Genomic DNA, 12043 nt, shown 5'->3' with positions numbered 1-12043 from the left:
TCCTGCCAGGATTTTTATTTCACAACTGTAGGTCTTTACAATATTCCTAATATAAATCTTTACCTGGACATACTTCTGCCAGTTCATGCTGCACACTTCCTTCACATGGTGTACTTTCCTACCAGGACTTCATTACTTAAGCATTACCTTCACCTGGTATACTCTCCTGCCAGGGCATTTATTTCACAATCACCTTGTTGTAAAGATACTTAACTTCACCTGGAATACTCTCCTGCCACGACTATGTTATTTAAATGCTTTGTTTCACAAAAACTTCCTTAACTTCATCTGGCTTCCTCTCTTGCTAAGATTCTGTAACACCTTATTATACATATACTCAACTTCACCTGGCATTCTCTTTGTCCAGGCCTTCATTACACAAACATCTTGTTGTACACATTTTTTAATATCACCTGGTGTATTCTTGTGCCAGGACTTATATAGATACTCAACTTCACCTGGGTTTCTCTTTGTCCAGGGTTTTATTACGCAAACATAAACATCTTTAACTTTACCTGGTGTATTCTTGTGCCAGTACTTTGTTGCATTGCACAGGGTCTTAGCTTCAACTGACCTATTCTCTTGCCAGGACTCTGTTATTTTAACACTGTATTACACAAATACTCAACTTCACATGGTATTTTCTTTATCCAGGACTTTATTATCATCACAATTTTCATTTAGTATAAATGCTTGCCAGGTCTTTGTCTTATGGGTCATTCTTTCCTCCCCGGTTGTGGTGCAAAAACCCATCAGCAATTAGTATTATAAAAACTCTGGCATCGCTAATGATTTTTCTGCTTCCTGCCTGCAGCATTCTCGAGAAGCTTTTCTCTTTGATTTAACCAACAGGTAACCCATTTGTTTCTTCTAGGATCACCGGTTGTTTCTTTTGTTGGTTCATGGCAACTGTTACTCAATGATAAACGGGTAACCCTACTTTCTTCCCAGGGCTTACCAGTTGTCTGTTGTGCCTCTTTGTTCCTCTTTGCCTTGCTGTACTTCCTTCACATGCGCTTCCTTCAGTGCTGTAGTCTCCTGGTGTTGGTTTCCGGGATGAGCAGCTCCCACAGCTTTCTATCTCTAATCGGTGGATCACTAGCACCTTGGCTTCCCCGTTCCTTCATAGGGTCTGCCTCTCCGACTTAAGCCACAGCATCTCTGCCTTCAACCCAGTGCTCAGCAAGCTCACGATTTTCGAGATAATTCTACATCTGCAGCTTTCCTTTCTCCAGCCTGCTATTAGCTGCGACCAGCCCGTATTTAAACTTCCCGGTTCACGTACTCATTTCCCAACAACTAGACCATGGAATTCACTGCCCGGTCCTTGTAATCATCATTACTCAGTCATAATTCTTTGTGTGAGTTGTTTTGTAATTGGTTTCTGGTTGTCTTAAGGGAAGTGGATTCTGAGCTCCCCAGAGAGTGTTCTTCTCTTCTCCCTACCTCTTCCTCTTTCCATCCATTAGTATATTTTCCCTGATGGGAGTTTTGGCTTTAAACACCCTAGCTTTATACAAAGGTAGAGGATATGTGTGACAGTAAGACATTAGGGCATGAGGGATTGAGGAGACAAAACTGACAGGGAAAGGAGGGCATGTGTTTTCTCCAAAGAATGCCATTGAGTCTCCCTGAAAGTCCCCTTCCCCCAAGTGGTCCTTCTTCATATGACCCCTGGTCCTGACACCAGAGGTCAGGACCAGGCAGCGTCTGCCATACCCTCGCCACAAAGGGGGAGGCTAAGTCAGGAAAGGAGTGATGACATCCTTGGATTCATCACAACTATCACCATCTTCAAGGGAACATACATTCTTTTATATTTGATTGTTCTTTGTAAAAACCTGTCATTTAGAAAATAGTGCGTTCATTTAATGTTATTAATGTGTTCATTTACCATTTTCATAACACTTTCTATTAAACATGGTTATACTTCTAGATATTCTTTTTTTTTACCACTACATATATTTATTATATTATGTTTGAAATACCTGAAATAGATTTATATGAATCAGGTATTTTCCCTGCACTGAAGTATTGTAACTGCAAATATGCAAACCATTTGCAAAATGTTACTTGTGTTTATTTTTAATCATATAAGTTAAGTACTTCAAAATAATTCTCTGCACGTAATCATATCATACCTCTCTATCAGTATATTTTTCCATGTCATGTTGTTATTAATGTTAAGTGCAATTAAATAAAGTATATGTTAAACTTGGTCAAGAAAAATAGTCTAACTTATTTAACCAATAATGTGACATGGAATATAGTTCATGATCTCATCAGTGATGTCATATATACTGTAATTAGTGTGGTCTCCAATGAAGTCATCACTAATGCCATCAGTGAGGTCATCTGTGATTTCATCATTGTGGCCGTACATTACGCAACCTGAGGGTGCATAGTTAAGATGGACTTGCTTCAGGGGTTTTGTTGAGTTTAATCTAAGCAAATTAACTTTCTCTTAACTAAAGTTTTTTCACTGAATTTCAAGGGTTTTCTTATACTATAGTTTCAATGTGGCCCACTAGACATGACCTTCAGCTGTGGCCATTGTACATGTTGCACCAAAAGGATTCTTTGGGACCCACTATCCATGGCCTTCGGCCATGGCCACTTATGCATGCTGCACCAATCGTTTCTTTGGGGCCCACTACCCAAGGACTTCGGCCATGACCAGTTGCCATCGCTGTCGGCCTTGGCCACTGTATATGCTACACCAATATATTTATTTGGGGCCCACTAGCCATGACCTTTGGCTGTGGCCACTGTACATGTTGCGCCAACAGGTTTCTTTGAGGCCCACTAGTTATGGCCTTCAGCTGTGGCTACTGTACATGTCACACCAATAGGTTTCTTTGTGGCCCATTAGCCAGGACCTTCGGCCTTGGCCACTGTACATGTTGCACTAATAGGCTTTTTAGCCATGGCCAGTGTCTAACCCCTCTGGCCGTGGCCATTGCACATGTTGCACAAATAGGTTTCATTGGTACCCACTAGCCATGGCCAGTGGCAACTGTACATGTTGTACCAATAGATTTCTTTGGGGCCCATTAGCCATGGCCCTGGATTGTGGCCCCTTTACTTGTTGCAACTATACATTTCTCTGGGCCCACTGGCCATGGCCTTTGGCCGTGGCCACTGTACATGTTAAACCAACTTTCGGTGCCAATAGCCATGGCCTCCAGGCCATGGCCAATGTGCATGTTGCACTTATAGGTTTATTTGAGGCCCACTAGCCATGGCCTTCAGCTCTGGCCCCTATACATGTACACTGGTCTCTGTGGGAAAATGAATGGGAGTAGGCCGAAAAACAGCATTTTTCTTGTTTTCTTAACTGTTTAATTTTCTAACAAATAAGTCCCATTTCTTGGTCGTGTAGTGACAATGCAAATAAGTGTTTGCAGGTTTGAAAAGATAAAAGTAAACAAATATGGTGCACTTCAAACCATGTTTTGCCTTGGTGCACCTTCAGCAAAACCAGAGACCATCAATATAACTACACGCAAAAGATCAGCACACTTCATATCAAGGTTCTGAGTGTTGATTGGCAGGTGCAGTCGTTGGTTAAAGTGTATTCCTGTGTTGCTGTAGAAACAGTGCTCATATTGGCTTTTTCTCTTACGTTAGGGGAATTTGGGTACCCCCTTCTTTGATTCTACCGTCCTGCAACCCTGCCTTCCTGCACCAACCCTGCGGTCACAACACTGCATACTCCCCTGTGCAACCCTCGGGTATCTTGCTACTCAGGACTAGTGGGACCTGGGACAGGTAAAAGCTATTGCAAAGGTTAGCAATAGGGTACACCTGATACATTGCTATTTGAGAAGGGTTGTTACTGTTTAGCTTGAATGGGTGCACTACTCTATGGCCTTCACCTATGCCCAGCCATAACATCACTGCCTCCATTCTAGAGTGTGTCGCTTTTCACTCTTTAATTCCTTCTGCCTAACATCATTAGGCTGTTTAATCATCAGCGAGACATACTGGAAACAAAGATTCAGAAATTCCATATTCTCTGCTACTTTTAAAGCCATCCTACGCTGTGAAAGAAACAGGCCACGCCATAAAACTTGGTTTAGCCTGAAGCAACTCAGAAGAAAAATCGCATTTTCTGATTGCATTTCATTTTTTCCCTTGGCGACTACTTGTTCCGCACAAAGACTCTTTCTCAATCCATTTTCTTTTCCATTTTGCAGTTTCCCTTAAGTTTGTTTACAGTTGAAATCAATCTCCGGTTGCTGAACCTCTTTCAGCTGTGCTTCATCCATTTTATAGTGGCCGTAAACGACTAGGAAATGTCCTTTCTGCTGCACATGGACGGCCATTTCTCAGTTACAGCAAATATCATATTGTAAAAGAAATAGAACTCGGCCTTAAACATTTCTAGTAGATTCTGTAGTGCTAGTTAAATGACAATGCTTTCAATATGTTTGTCCCGACAAAAAGATATAAAGCAAATGTTGACGAAGACTCGTGCTATACGTTTCTATTGTTTTCTAGTACGGATAGGAATTGCTTGGAGAAATGGCACCTGCCAGTGATAACTATAAATGTGGCTTGTTTATATGTTGTGTTTAATGTAATTTAATTTTAATGGGTTTGTATATATTTCTTAAACTTTTACAAATTAAAAAACACCAAGAACAAGATTATACACATAATAATGAAATCGACAGAGCAAGCTAAAATACAAAATACAAATGATATGTGACGTTATCCATATTACATACCATACTGGGCATTGTGCGGTATTTCGAATAGTGCAGGCAGTCCACTCCTTGCAACTTGTAACCTATCATATCAGGTACAACCAGATTCCTCCATTAGCAGCCAGAGGGTGATCAAGAATAATAGACCTTTAATGCATGAGTGCCAATTACAGGTACTGGCATGGATTCCCAGGACAATCACTAACTTGAATACATATTATTTTAAAAAACTTTAATATTATAAATAATAATATGCGAGTCAACTAGTGATTATGAAATTCAAATTTAAATTCAAATAAGTTAATAGCTGCTACTACAACGGGAATCTGTGTCATCAGTATCTATTGTAATATCCCCTGAAAACATTGAAAACATTGTGTTTTCAATGTTATCCTTTCCAATGATGTTATTTTAAGGAGTTCGATGAGGTAAAGTTTCAATTTCATTCCACGTCCACATACAGACATTCTTGAATGCACTAGTTTAGTTATGTTCAGCATTAATGACTGCGTTTGACATTTTATACTAACAGCATAACAACCTCTGATCACCCATCGATGCGTATGTTCTATGTGTCTTTCAATAAACAAGTGAAGAATTCGGAGGATGACAATGAGGATTCCATGACTTTATCACAAACTGGCATCTGGGGTGGGACTTACGAATCCTGGGAGTCAATCAGGATGCAGGAATTCCAGGCCATATTCACTCATGTAGCCCTGCTTCACCCTTCCAGGCTCTCTCACTACCTGTCTACCTGTCAGACATGAGTGACCACTCTCTCTCCTCAGCCCTCATCCCACTGTCAGTCCCATGGTTTGTGCATAACACGTCTTCCTCCACTGCACAGATGTCTTCCTGGCTGCACTAACTCCACCGCCATCCTTTCTCAATAGAATCAAAGGCCTTTAGAGATGCAGCACTCTGAAGTGAAGACTGGCCCTTTGTGAATGGGGTGCCCTTTGATTCTTGGTCCCAGTGTGTTTGTTACAAAGGAGCAAAGAGAAGCAATCCAAGTCAACAGGGGAGCTTTGTCTGGAACGAATACCCTTCACTTAACCATTTCACGACTATACTGGACCCACAGAGCTGACACATACCCTAACTCAGGTATGGCTTTCATTCACAGTTTAACATGCCACCAGGATATAATCATAAGAGTTATGCAGATGTTGTAGAAGGTGTGTGTATCTTAAATGCAGCCCCAGTGCTGCAGAGACCTTTATGTAACTGCAGCAGTCAAGAGGCCACCTGTGAACTGAACCTGATCTGTGCCACCAGTAAAGCAGGTGCTTCAAATTAGTATATGGTTGTAGAAAGACAACAATAAACACTATGATTTTTGCACATAGTTTTATGAAAGGCAGATGTCCCTTCCTAAATGGAATTACATGCATCATTTATTTAAAATAGTTTTAGTGGGGAACATGTTCCATTGGTTTTAGCATCGATTAGATTTTTGGAAGCAATACAGATAACAAATATTTAAAGTTAAATGAAATGAAAAAATAGCTTGAATTTTATAAGTGATATTAACCATGTACAGGGTAGAAGGAGGGTTATCATTATGCCAGTTAATGTTATGATTTTTGTGTATTGTATTTTATGAGGCAATCATAACTCTCTTTTGCTTTTTAGTCACATTTTTAAGAGGAGTGGAACATAAATTGTGTATTTTTTTTAAAATTGAAGTTTGTTGAAAGGATGTTAATTTAGCCATAACAATAACATTAAAAAAGAAAATCCAGGCCCTTCATATCCTTGCCAGATGGTAATTCATCACAGATCACTTCTCAGCAGCAGCTGACCTGGGAAACAGTCATTAAAGGGCACAGCCATCACAAAACGACTAGCCACGCAACAGGGTGCTGCATACAAAAAGTGCCTTTGATGCTATTGAATATTGAAAAGGGAAGGGAGCATAGACATTGTTCACAGGAGAGGCTTATGACCCGGTCTGTGTCATAGTGATATAAGAATGAATACTGTGGCAGGTATGCTTCATGGATGCTTTATTCAGGTTCTTCAGTTACAGGTACAAATCAGGTCTCATCAAGTCCATGAGGAGATTGGAGAAAATCATGAAGGAAACCCACTGGCTCCCACCACCCAGGCTATCATTGCTCAACTGTCTGGATTATAACTCAATCATACACAAACACTCCAAGCTTACCTCATACATTCCACAAATGACATCACCACATACATACAGCATTCACAGGTGAAACCAGAAGAAGAAAGTCTAATCCTAAGAGGGCTCACCATAGTTGGAGGAAGATATCACTATCTTGATTTCTCTCTATCGCTAACTTTCCTTCCTGTTAACTCCACTTCCTTTTACAACCAAGCACCTTTGGAATGTCAGAAGCCAACAACCACTTGTCTCAAGAATGGAGATTGAGCCCATTAAAGCAGGCATGCTTTATAGTCCAATCGCCTGGGGACTTTTCCCTTTAAAAGAATGGGCCTTCGACCCCTTCTTTGATTCACTCTTGAACTCTCAAGGAAGAATTTATTTGAACTCTCTTGGGAGAGTTGACTTTTCAAAGCCCTCCATCAGTGAGGTGGAGACTGAGTGTCCAAGGCTGAGGTAAGCTCTATTAACTGCCCACACCAAGGGAACATTGGGGTTGTGAGGTTCAATGACAGCACAGAATGGCATAAACTGAAAGGCCAGGCTAGGCCTCTAATGCAAAATACATTGGTCTGATGCAAAAGGCACACTAAAAAAAATGTCATGCCAGCAATAAAACCTTAACACAGCCAGGGTGCCTAGTGAATTCAAATTCATGTACTTTGGCAGTTGAAACAAAGAGTATGCTGAAAAGTAAAATATGATTGCAGATGGGAAAGGGACATTACATTGTTGGTTGAGAGACAAAAAGCAGCATTTTTCATTGCAACTGCCAGAAATCAAAATGCTTTGTACCCTGAAAATTAAGAGTACAAACTGGGCCTTGCATGAAAAATTCACAGCCATATCAGTGGGCCTCATTACACGGACGGCGGTAAGGGTTAACGGTCACCGTTAATGGCAACGGTGACCGTTAACCCTTACCGCCATACTACGAGGTCCCTTTGCGGGTTGGGGAATTTAACGCCTGCTTTTTACAGGCGTTAAAACCAACCTGCAAAGGGACCAGGGAGCTAATTACGGTACCGCAATTTTGCGGTGCCGTAATTAGCACCTTCCCCATTCCCATTATGCCCTATGGGGCAAAAATGGGAATGGCGAAGGGCAATGGTGGAAGGGGGAATTACCGCCCTGCCAACCTTGGAATAGGGCGGTAATTCCCCTTTCCACCAAGGCGGTGCCGGTATTTTACCGCCATGAACCATGGCGCTAACAGCGCCATGGTTCACCGCCTTCCGTGTAATGAGGCCCAGTATCTTTCATTTCATGTGACTAAGGCCCACATTTAAACACATAAACTGACATCATGTTAAATGGAAAGGTGTGTGCATTTTGCAGCGTGTAATGAATACCTGGGTTGAAAGTGCACATTGTGAATGACAACATGAACAGCAGAGTTTCACTTTCAGTTGCCCCACTGAAAAACATAACATGTGTGAAAGAGAACATACACTGAGGGCACTGAATAATGATGCAATTTATTAAAATAAATAAGAGGCTTCCTCTGAAAAATACATGGCAAAGATGGAAATTACTTTTATTTTTCTTTCAGATGCAACATGTACATTTCTGATGCGCCTAGGAAATGCATGGCTGTAGGATTCCATTCTTGAAAAGAAGGAGTCAGTTGGTGGGCAGTAAACTCAGGTAGTGATTAAATAACTTTATGGGGGCCTGGTCTCTAGGAGAAGCAATACAATAACCATTAGCCATGGAAGAGAAAGGGCTAATGAGTTAACTCCAGGCTAAATCAACATTGAGCCCAGAGACTGGAGCAGCTCTGGACCACGTGGTTTCAAGGAAATAGAAACTGAAATGTAGGGAAATTGTGAAATAAAAATGTGCATACATGTTGAAGATCATAACTGGTGATTTTCGCAGCAACAATTAGTAACACCAAGTACATATTATAATTATTTTTGTGCCATGTGTATCTAAGTGCAATGTTGGGAATTTCAATTCCAACCTAAAATGTGTTTCTAGTTTCCCCGAAAATCGTATGCGTCAGAAAGAAGAGGAACTGTTGACTCATTATATTAGATATCTCGGTAGAAAATGTCATATTTGTAACTATGATCATTTTTGCGCAAATGGCGAAAAACCATAGCTCGCATGTGCAATAACCTGCCGAAATGAAAATAATTTTCACAGATCCATCATAATTAGGGGAACATAAAAATGTATGTATTAGGATGTTTATTTATTAATTGCACATTTTTGCCATGTAGTGACTTTTTTAAGTGCAAAAGGCTAACATGTAAAAGAAAATGTAAATGCCAATAGTTTACCTCTTCACATCACTTCAATATTAGAACTTGAAGGGCCTATCGGCAGAGAGGGGTTGGACCTTAGGGGAGCAAGAGGGGATAAACCTCTGAAGAAAAATCAGAACCAATAAACTGAAACATACTCATTTCAATATTTGAAGGTGTGGCCTTTGGGGTGAAACACCCTTGCTCTATGGAGAAATGGGAGAGCTGCTTAAATGTCTTGAAGGTGACTTAAACTTGCCTATAACAAATCTGGGTGAATCTTAACACAGCTGCCTGATATTACCTGGTTGGAGAGGCCTCAATATTGATGGAGACTTATTGCATGGGAGACAGAAACTGACTGGGCCCTATGATTAAGGAGAGACAAATGAGGGATGGATGCTGGTGACTATCTTTAACTGAAGCCTTTGACCAGAAACCCATGTACTCTAAAGCGGAACCTTTCTGTTTTTCCTAAGTGCCAAAACCAGAGATTTCCAAAGTAAGTAAATTGATCCAATTGAATCAAAGTGTGTGGGGGAATCGACCTGCTTTAATATTTTCCCTTTATAGTGGGTTGGTGAGAAACTGTGTAGACCCTTAACATATGTGACTGAATATTAATTTATTGAACTCCCAAATAGATTGACGCTGGGGGAGCACAGAGCAATTTTAACCTCTGCCTTTCTTCCTAGTGGAAAGAAACATTATTGTCATTTAAAGTAATTGGGTGCATTTATTCTTCTTGTCAACCCCAGACTTTTCTAAAGAACAGGGTGTCCTTGGCCCAAAATGAGGGGGTGCATTACCAAGTGAAACCAAGAGTAATTTTCCAATGAAAAATATATACTCTTTCATGAGAGTAAATTACCCTGATAGCAGAATGATTTTATATTGTTTTTGGGTGAAAAGGAAGATGGATTCTATTTATCAAAAGTGTCATTAAATAAGTAAGTCTTGGTGATGTCGACACTGCTAGCGTCTTTAAGTGTGCAGGGAAATTAAACATAACCATACTGCATGTGAAATTGTTTGAAAATCAAAAACGTGATTTATTCTAAAACAGTAGGGTATTCTGTACATCTAGAAGCATGCAACAAAGTGCAGTAATGTGTTGCTCTGATTTTGTTTAATAAAGCATGGGCCATTTTCTCAGTATTTTTACATGGGGCGCTTTGGCTAGGACAATGCCAGACCTGCCTAAGCACAATGCATTTTACAGCATATATATTCGATCTCCAAATAACCAACAAATCAGGCTCCTTATTGTATATGCAAAATCTACCAGGCCATGCTATAAATTAACCAAAACATGTACTATTTTTATCATATACTTTATATACAATTTGAAAATCTCATTTCAACATAAAACGTCTGCATGAAAGAGAATAAAAGTAATTTTTCAACTTAGTTGTTGCTTTTGTAATCGTAGGAAAAAGAAGTAATAAAACAACAACGGGTAATTTCACATTTTACATTGAAGGGAAAACAATCTAGGAAAACAGCCTTAATTGCCTTTTATCATTTCTGGACAGATGATAACATGGGTAATATATTCACAGACAGCCCAGCAATGTGAGCACACTTCAATGTCCCCTCTTTACATGTTACCTCCACAACAGAAATGTCTCCTTTCTTTTATTGAGCTTATTTAAAAATCAGCATTTGTCAGGAGACACATAGTTATCTATGCCATTGGCACTCACACTAGAAGCCTGTAACGCTCACCTGTTATCCACGGGGACATCACTCAGCCTGTTCTGACCTCTTACGACCTCGAACCCTTCCCTGGAGTCTACTCGACTGGAGACTGGGTCTGAAACACAGGATTGGTAGAGTTTAACTCCCTATTGTCTCTGTGTGCTTGAACCCCTTCTTCTCCGGGGTCCAACCCTTCCCTTTGATCCACAGCTCACCTTGTTTTCTTGGAAAGTGTGCTCTCCGTCCTGCTTTCAGCGCAGGGGCGCGTTGATTGATGCAGGCTCGTTGCTGCCTAGTTACTTCACTGGCAGGAGACCGACAGGTAAGCATAATGAGTGTTTTGAACAGTTCTCTAACTTTGTTCCTTTCCTTCCTTAGATGGTGGCCGGCGTCTGGGGATGGCGACGTGCTGCTTAGATGAGTAGCGCTGAAAGTGAGTGAGAGCGCGATGCACAATGCGACCCTTTCGTATTTGTATTGAGTTCTTTTTCTGTGTCTTTTAGGTGCCACAACGTTTTCAGCGTGGATGCCGGTTATGAAGAAGAAATGCGGTGAGTAAGCGCGGTAAGCGGCGCCTCTAGTTGTTTCCACATTAACCTGGAGTGTCTTTTCCCTCTTGCAGATGGATGAGAAGTTCCGGAGACAGAGTTCCCCCAGAGCGGCTGGGATTCAGGGAAGCGTTTGAAGCTCGTACAGTCTTTAAAAATAAGCAAAGATTTGCTGAATGCTCACTAATGCCTTTTTTCTGTTCTTTTCCCTTTTCCTTAGGAAGCGGCGTGCCGGGGTGGGAATGACACCACCGAAGATGCCCGCAGAACAGAAGAAGCGATGAATGATGGGCAGAAGCGCCGCAAGGTAAGGCTGTTTCTAACGGTGTTCTAGTTCTTGCAGGAGCTGAGCACAGAAGAAAGAACCAGGCTTACTGGAGACCAATCCGAACACGGTGAGTGTCACGCTGCAGGTGCAGAAAACACAAAGCATGTTTCTCAGCCTGGGCGTGGCTTAAATAGTCTCTGTGTATCCCAGGTGTCTCTGGGTATCCCAGGTGTCTCTGGGCTGAACCACACCCAAAAGACTAGACTGCACATGCAGTTCTGGGAACCTAAATATGTGTGGGGGAATCCATCTTGTCCCCATCAAAGCACTACAAGTCCAATCCCCAATGTTATCCTATGGGAGTGAGTGAGTCTGGTGCCAGAAGCGCCAAATCTGACTCCAAGTGGGTCTTTGGAGGGATGGAGAGG

This window comes from Ambystoma mexicanum, chromosome 4p, assembly GCF_040938575.1.
Source record: "Ambystoma mexicanum isolate Mex_15411 chromosome 4p, UKY_AmexF1_1, whole genome shotgun sequence".
In the NCBI taxonomy this organism is placed as follows: domain Eukaryota; kingdom Metazoa; phylum Chordata; class Amphibia; order Caudata; family Ambystomatidae; genus Ambystoma; species Ambystoma mexicanum.
Note: the sequence above shows the minus strand (reverse complement) of the source record.